A 6,054-nucleotide genomic window follows, 5' to 3' on the forward strand; every position below is an offset into this window, starting at 1 on the left:
GGGTCCGTCTGCAATTTGCAAAACCTCTGCAACAGTAAAGAGAGACAAATATTCAATAACTTCACTCTTATACATTGTAGTGTCACTAAAATCACTGCAGCCTTCAACTGGCTCCTGTTGACAAAGTGTTTTAACAGAAATGTAAATGCTGTAATGTGATTCTTTTAATGAACCATGTAACTTGAATGGATGTGATGCTGGTGTGACCACAGTGCACACGTCTGATGTTGCTCACAGTGGTCCAAGGAACGCTCAGGGAGTTTGTGTGTTTGCTCAGACTCAGGAAAAATTACAGGGAACATTTCCTGGAATCAACATGTCCAACCTGTCCAACACTGGAAAAAATGTTGTCTCCACATACTGTAGATATTTAACTATTCATATTTTAATTAGTTTCATCCTCGTCTCTGTTCTGCTCTGTGGAAACACTGCCTGCAGTTCACCTGAAAACTCTCTGAATGTTTCACTGTTGGTCACGTATGAGTCAGATACATGTCGAGACTTGTGTTTCCTACAAACCAAAGAGCTCGGAGTCTCGACTGTTGAGTCCTCAGAGTTTCTAAACACTGGTGTCTATGAGAAGACGGTGGTGAGGAGCTTTTGGAGGGTTGAGGTTGGGAAGATGAAGGTTCAGAAGTCCAGGCCTGGGTCTTTAGTCACTATGGTTCATGCTGAAGCTCCGACTCCTTAGTCTCAAGGGCACTACGGCAGGCGAGAAAAGTTTCTTCTAAGTCAAAAACACCCCAAACAACAATAAATATTAACCTATAGCCTCCGCTTGTATGTGGGCGTATGCCATTTCCCTCATAAAATTGTAATTATTATTCTGTCTGTGTGTATGGTCTGACTTCTGTCTGCTTTATTTCAGTTTATTAACCCTCTACCTTTTTAAGTAGGATGGCACCATGGACTTCAAGGCTGTGTGCATGCACTAGTGGTGTCCCTTCCCTATTGCTCTTGGGGTCGCTCTCTGGCTCTGCGGGGCCGGCGTGGCTCGGGCCCCTCTGCCTGGGGGTGGGTGTCCCCGGTGTCTCTCCCTTTGAGCCCTGGGTCTGCTGGGTCTGTGCGCTCTCCCGGGGCCTTGGGGGTAGCGGCGGCTGGTCTCTTCTGGGGCGCCCTGGCTGGCCCTGGGGTTTGGGGTGGGTCGGCCCTCCGGTCGCTCCCCTGTCCTTTCCTGCTCTGCTTCCCTCCTCCTCCCTCCTCTCCTGCCTGGCCGCTCGTCCTCGTCCCTCTCCCTCCCCTGGGGGGGCTGGGGGCCCTCCGCTGCCTGGGGGTCTGGCATGGGGGCCGGGTGGTCTCTCTGGGGGGGTGGCTCTGGCTCATCCGGGCACAGGCCCTGGTACTTGCCTGTGTGCCGCCACTGGAGATAAGTTTCTGCTGGCTGGGGGCTTCTGTCCGGGCCCGGTGCTGTCTTTGGGTGTGGTGGGGTGGGTGGGGTCTCGGTGGTGCTGCGGGGTGGGTGCCCTGCATCCTGGACGTGCCGGCTCCGGGGCGGGCGTGGGGGCTCATGGCCCTTGCTTCCTAGTGGTGCGGCCTGGTCCTCCCTCCGGGGCGGGGTGCTGCATGCGGCTGGCCCGTGGTGGGGCTACGGCGTCTGCCGGGGCGCTGCTCCGGCGCTGCGACTTCTGGGGGTTTCGGTGCTGGCCGGGCCGGTCGGGTTCGTGTGGGCCCACCTCGGCCTCTTGCCTCTGGGCTCTGGGGGCCCTCTGCATCAGTACCGGTGGTCTTACTACCTGTCTCCCCCGCTGCTCTCTCCTCATGGGCCGGATCCACACCAGACTGCCTCTTACTGTGCACTTCACATACTTCACACATCACTGTATATAGTTACTCTTAGGCACATATAGGGACACAACAGTTAGGGCCCCGAGAGCAGGTGGGGGCAGGAACGATGGGCTCTGTGGTGGGGCGGATGGCAGGGCTCTACGGCCTTGTCTCTTCCCCATCACCCTCTTGCTTGCCTCCCCTGCTCTCTAATTTCTTTTTAATGCACCACACACACTCACACCTTGGGGGTAGGTCTGGGACGGCTCAGGGAACTTGGGTCAGGGTAGGCTGCAGAGTAGCCATCCTCTGTGGTCCTCTGGCCTGCCCCCTGGACGCCTCGCCCAGCCTCCCCACTTTTAATGCACCACATGACACTCAGGGTTACACTATCACGGTGCAGGGATAATGTCTCCAGTCTGGGATCGGGAGACATATTAATAGGGAGTAATGGGGGGATTTCACTAATATGGCCTCGCTGGTGGGACCCGGCCCCCTTATGGCTATGGGGTGGCGGGGGTGGACCATCATCCGTGTTGCTGTGGCTGGGGGGTCCCCGGGACCTGGGGGCTGTGGTCGGGGGGGGGTTCTCCTGCGTGCCCGACGGGTCCGGGCAGGTGCGATGGCTCTTGGTGGGCTGCGGGGGCTGGATTGGCCGTCTTGGTGGGCGCTGTGGCTGTGCTGCGGGCTAGTGGCGTGTGGTGGCTCTGTCCCGGTGGGTTGTCAGGGCGCATTGCGGGGGGTGGGGGCCCTGGGTGTACTGCGCTCACCTGGGGCCTGGTGCGGGGGGTATGCGGGGTGCCTCCCTGTCGGCATCGCCGGGCCCCACCACACTGTCCATTTTTACTCTCTGGACTCGCATCGGGTCCCGGCTCCGATTTCCTCTGGCCGGCTCCCGGTGGTGGCCTGCCTTGTGATGGGCTGGTTGCCAGCCCCTTCGGTGGGCCGCTCGGCCCCTGTGTCTGGCTTCCTGGCTGTGTGGGGCCGTTGGCCCCCTCGGGGGAGGGAGAGGGGATGGGGGTGGGCGGGTCGGGTGGTGGGGTGGGGGGTTTGGTGGGGGCTGGGGTGGGCGGGGTTGGGGTTTGGGTGGCGGGTGGGTCCTCGTGCCCCGGGCCGCCTGGGTCGGTCTGGGCGCGCTGGGGGTGTCAGGTAGCTGCTCCCTCTTGTTCTCTGGGTCTCGTCGTTCACGGTGGCCCCGGTGGCTCTCTGGGGGTGCCGCCCTGTGGCTCCTACGGCCCGGGGGGAGGGATGCCCTGTTGGCTTGGCCCTGCCTTGCCGTGATTGCTGTTCTGGGCTTCGGGGTTCTTCACACTTGCATGTTTGATCAGGTCTTGCCAGCTACTGCCGAGTCCCATTTCAGCAAATGATGGGTCCCGCCAGAATGTGCTGAGAATCTCTCCAGTCTCTACCCTAAACTCATTCTCTCTCGCACTAGCATCCTCTTCTGGCCTATTCTATTCTATTCTATACTATCAAGACACACACAATTATGGTGCTCAGTACCGTTTGTTCATTTATTATTGAATCTCTTTTTCTTTTGTGTTGGTTTGGTTTTCTTTTCTTTTTTCAAATTTTTATTTATTTTTTTTTTCTATTGATGGACAGTTAGTAGTTGGGCATAACACACCACCTTACAATCTTTAATTGCAATAGCAACGCCTGTTATTTTCTATCCCTGTTCATCCTGTTCGTCCTGTTCGTCCTGTCCAGTCTTTGTTTCCCCCACACATCACTGAGGTGTAGCACTGCCCTCCCTGGCTTATAATAGGGAATTCTAATAAAGAATATCTGCTTAGCTTTCAGGGAGGGCCGGTGATGGTCACACACATGCACTAAATATTAAAATATTTGGTTGCAAGACTAAAATATGCATCAATCTCATATAATGTTGACTCCCCTTTTGTGGAGTTAAACAATGAGAACAAATGCAGACAAAAAAAAAAAAAAAAAAAAAAAAAAAAAAAAAAACACCCCAAACAAGATGTCAAATTCGCCTGGAGATGATAGAAAAATAACTGAATTGCTCAGTGAGTGAGAGGAGAGGCTGGGAGGCAGGAAGTTGTAGGTTTGACTCCCCTCAGTAGAGTTTATTTCTATTGAGAAATAAAGAAAAAGACAATAAAAACTGTCAAACATTGGTCTTACACCCATAACCGTGGTGTAAGCAGGTTATGGGTGTAAATATAAATCAAATTGAATTGAATTATGAGTCTGTGCATCTTAGTTCATAGTATGAAGTGCAACATCCTGCACACCAAACACTAATTACTGGCAGAGCAAGGAGGCAGGACTAAAAGCCAATCAGCTACAGGAATTACACAGAGGAATAACTAATAATAACTAATAATAATAATAATAAAGACTGACTGAGTTAACAATGGAACAGAAAACTGACAGAACTCAAGGCTAAAGGCGGCAAACTAAGCTGACAGATCAGGGCTGAGTGAAGACAATCAGGAGTCTGTGATACGGTGGTTGGAATGAGTGTGGAGAGAAGAATGGAATGGAGACCTGGGAGGCCATGGGGTGGCTTGTTCTGAATAAGGGAACCTGACAGAGTTGTGCCAAACAGACAGATCTGTATCTACTCTGAGACTTTGGATAAAAGAGTCTGCTAACTGAAACTAGATTTCAGGAACATAGGTGGAGGTCTGCTGTCTATATTGACAATCTGGCACTGTGTGATTGTCTGAACCAGGGTTTTATGGAGTGGAGGGCTTAATTGAAGGCAGGTGATCCAGCTCCTGGTGCAGGTGTTTTCACTTGCTGTTGATTAAGATGCAGCTCAACACACTCAGACTGAGAGAACAAAGGAGGAGAGATTAATCAGAGGCTGAAGCAGAAAAGCTGACAGGTGTAACCAGCATCACTTTGTTCTGCACTATGAAACAAATTTGACGTACCCGAGCTTTCTTTGTGTGAGTCGGAGCTACAAAAATTACAACCTCACTCAGAGTTAACTCGTATCGTGAAGGTAGTTGTTCACTTTCTTTGTCAGCTCAGACTTTCTGCTTCCAGCACACATAAGGAGGCGTTAAATGCATCATTTGACTCTTCTTTTGCTTTAAAACCCCACCTGAGATCTTTCAACATCTGCAAAACCTGTTTCCTCATCATGTGCTATACGACTTAACTACACTATCATTGCTTGTGTTCTAACTTTTTGATTCTAGTTTTAATTTTAGCTTCCTTATTTTTATTTTAACTAATATTTCATACACTGATCAATATGATACACAGTCATAGAATAAAAGGGAAACAGAGGAAGGTGTAATCCTAAATTCCATTTCTGCTCAGGACACTTTGAAGCGTTTTATTTTGAAAGTTGCATTTACTACTTATCCCAAAAAGGTAAGATGTAGCTTTCATTAGAACAGTTGGAATATTGCAAATAATGATTTATAATTTAAATTAAATATATATATATATATATATATATATATATATATATATATATATATATATATATATATATATATATATATATGTGTGTGTGTGTGTGTGTGTGTGTGTGTGTGTGTGTATATATGATGAAAGTTTGATTATGAATTAGTGTGTGTTGCAATGGATAACTTAGTTGAAAATGATGTAATTTTTTTATATTTCCATATAAAATTTGATATATTGCCAAAAAAGAAATACCTGTCATGATTATCTCAACTTAATTAAAAGAACATCATCAAAACAGTTATTGAATAAGCTGATTTTATTATTGTTTAGCTAATTAGACGATAGTTGGTATTAAATTTGGACGGTTATTTAGTTGACATTTCAAATCCTTTCCATCTGTGTTTGACCTTTTAGCATCTGGATTATTGCTTGATGTTTTACTGTAGAAAGCTTTGGTATGTTGAGTCTTGTTGTTGTTCTATTGACCTTTTCATAATGGTTCTTGAAATGTATATTGCATTTGAGGTGCCTTTGCCCGATACAAATCCACATCGCTCTTCACTGATCTCTGGTTTAATTTTTCTTATTCTGAGCATTATGATTCTAATAATAATAATGTTCTGGTCATTTTGTGTTTCCATTTTGTCTTTTGTCATTTTGTGTGTCATTTGTTGTTTTGTCTCTTCTGTTTTTGTCATTTTGTTTCTCGCCTTTGTCATCTCATTTGTGTAATTTCTTTCTGTCGTTTGTCCATTTTTTTGTCACTTTGTAACTTTTGTCTAATTTTTAATCCTTTTTCTGTCTTGTTTTATTTTGTCTTCTGGTTTTGTCATTTTGCGACTCATTTTTGTAATATTTTGTGGTGTTTTTGTTTTTTGTCTGACTTGTCGCTTTGATCAT

Source organism: Amphiprion ocellaris, chromosome 23 (assembly GCF_022539595.1).
Source record: "Amphiprion ocellaris isolate individual 3 ecotype Okinawa chromosome 23, ASM2253959v1, whole genome shotgun sequence".
Lineage (NCBI taxonomy): Eukaryota > Metazoa > Chordata > Actinopteri > Pomacentridae > Amphiprion > Amphiprion ocellaris.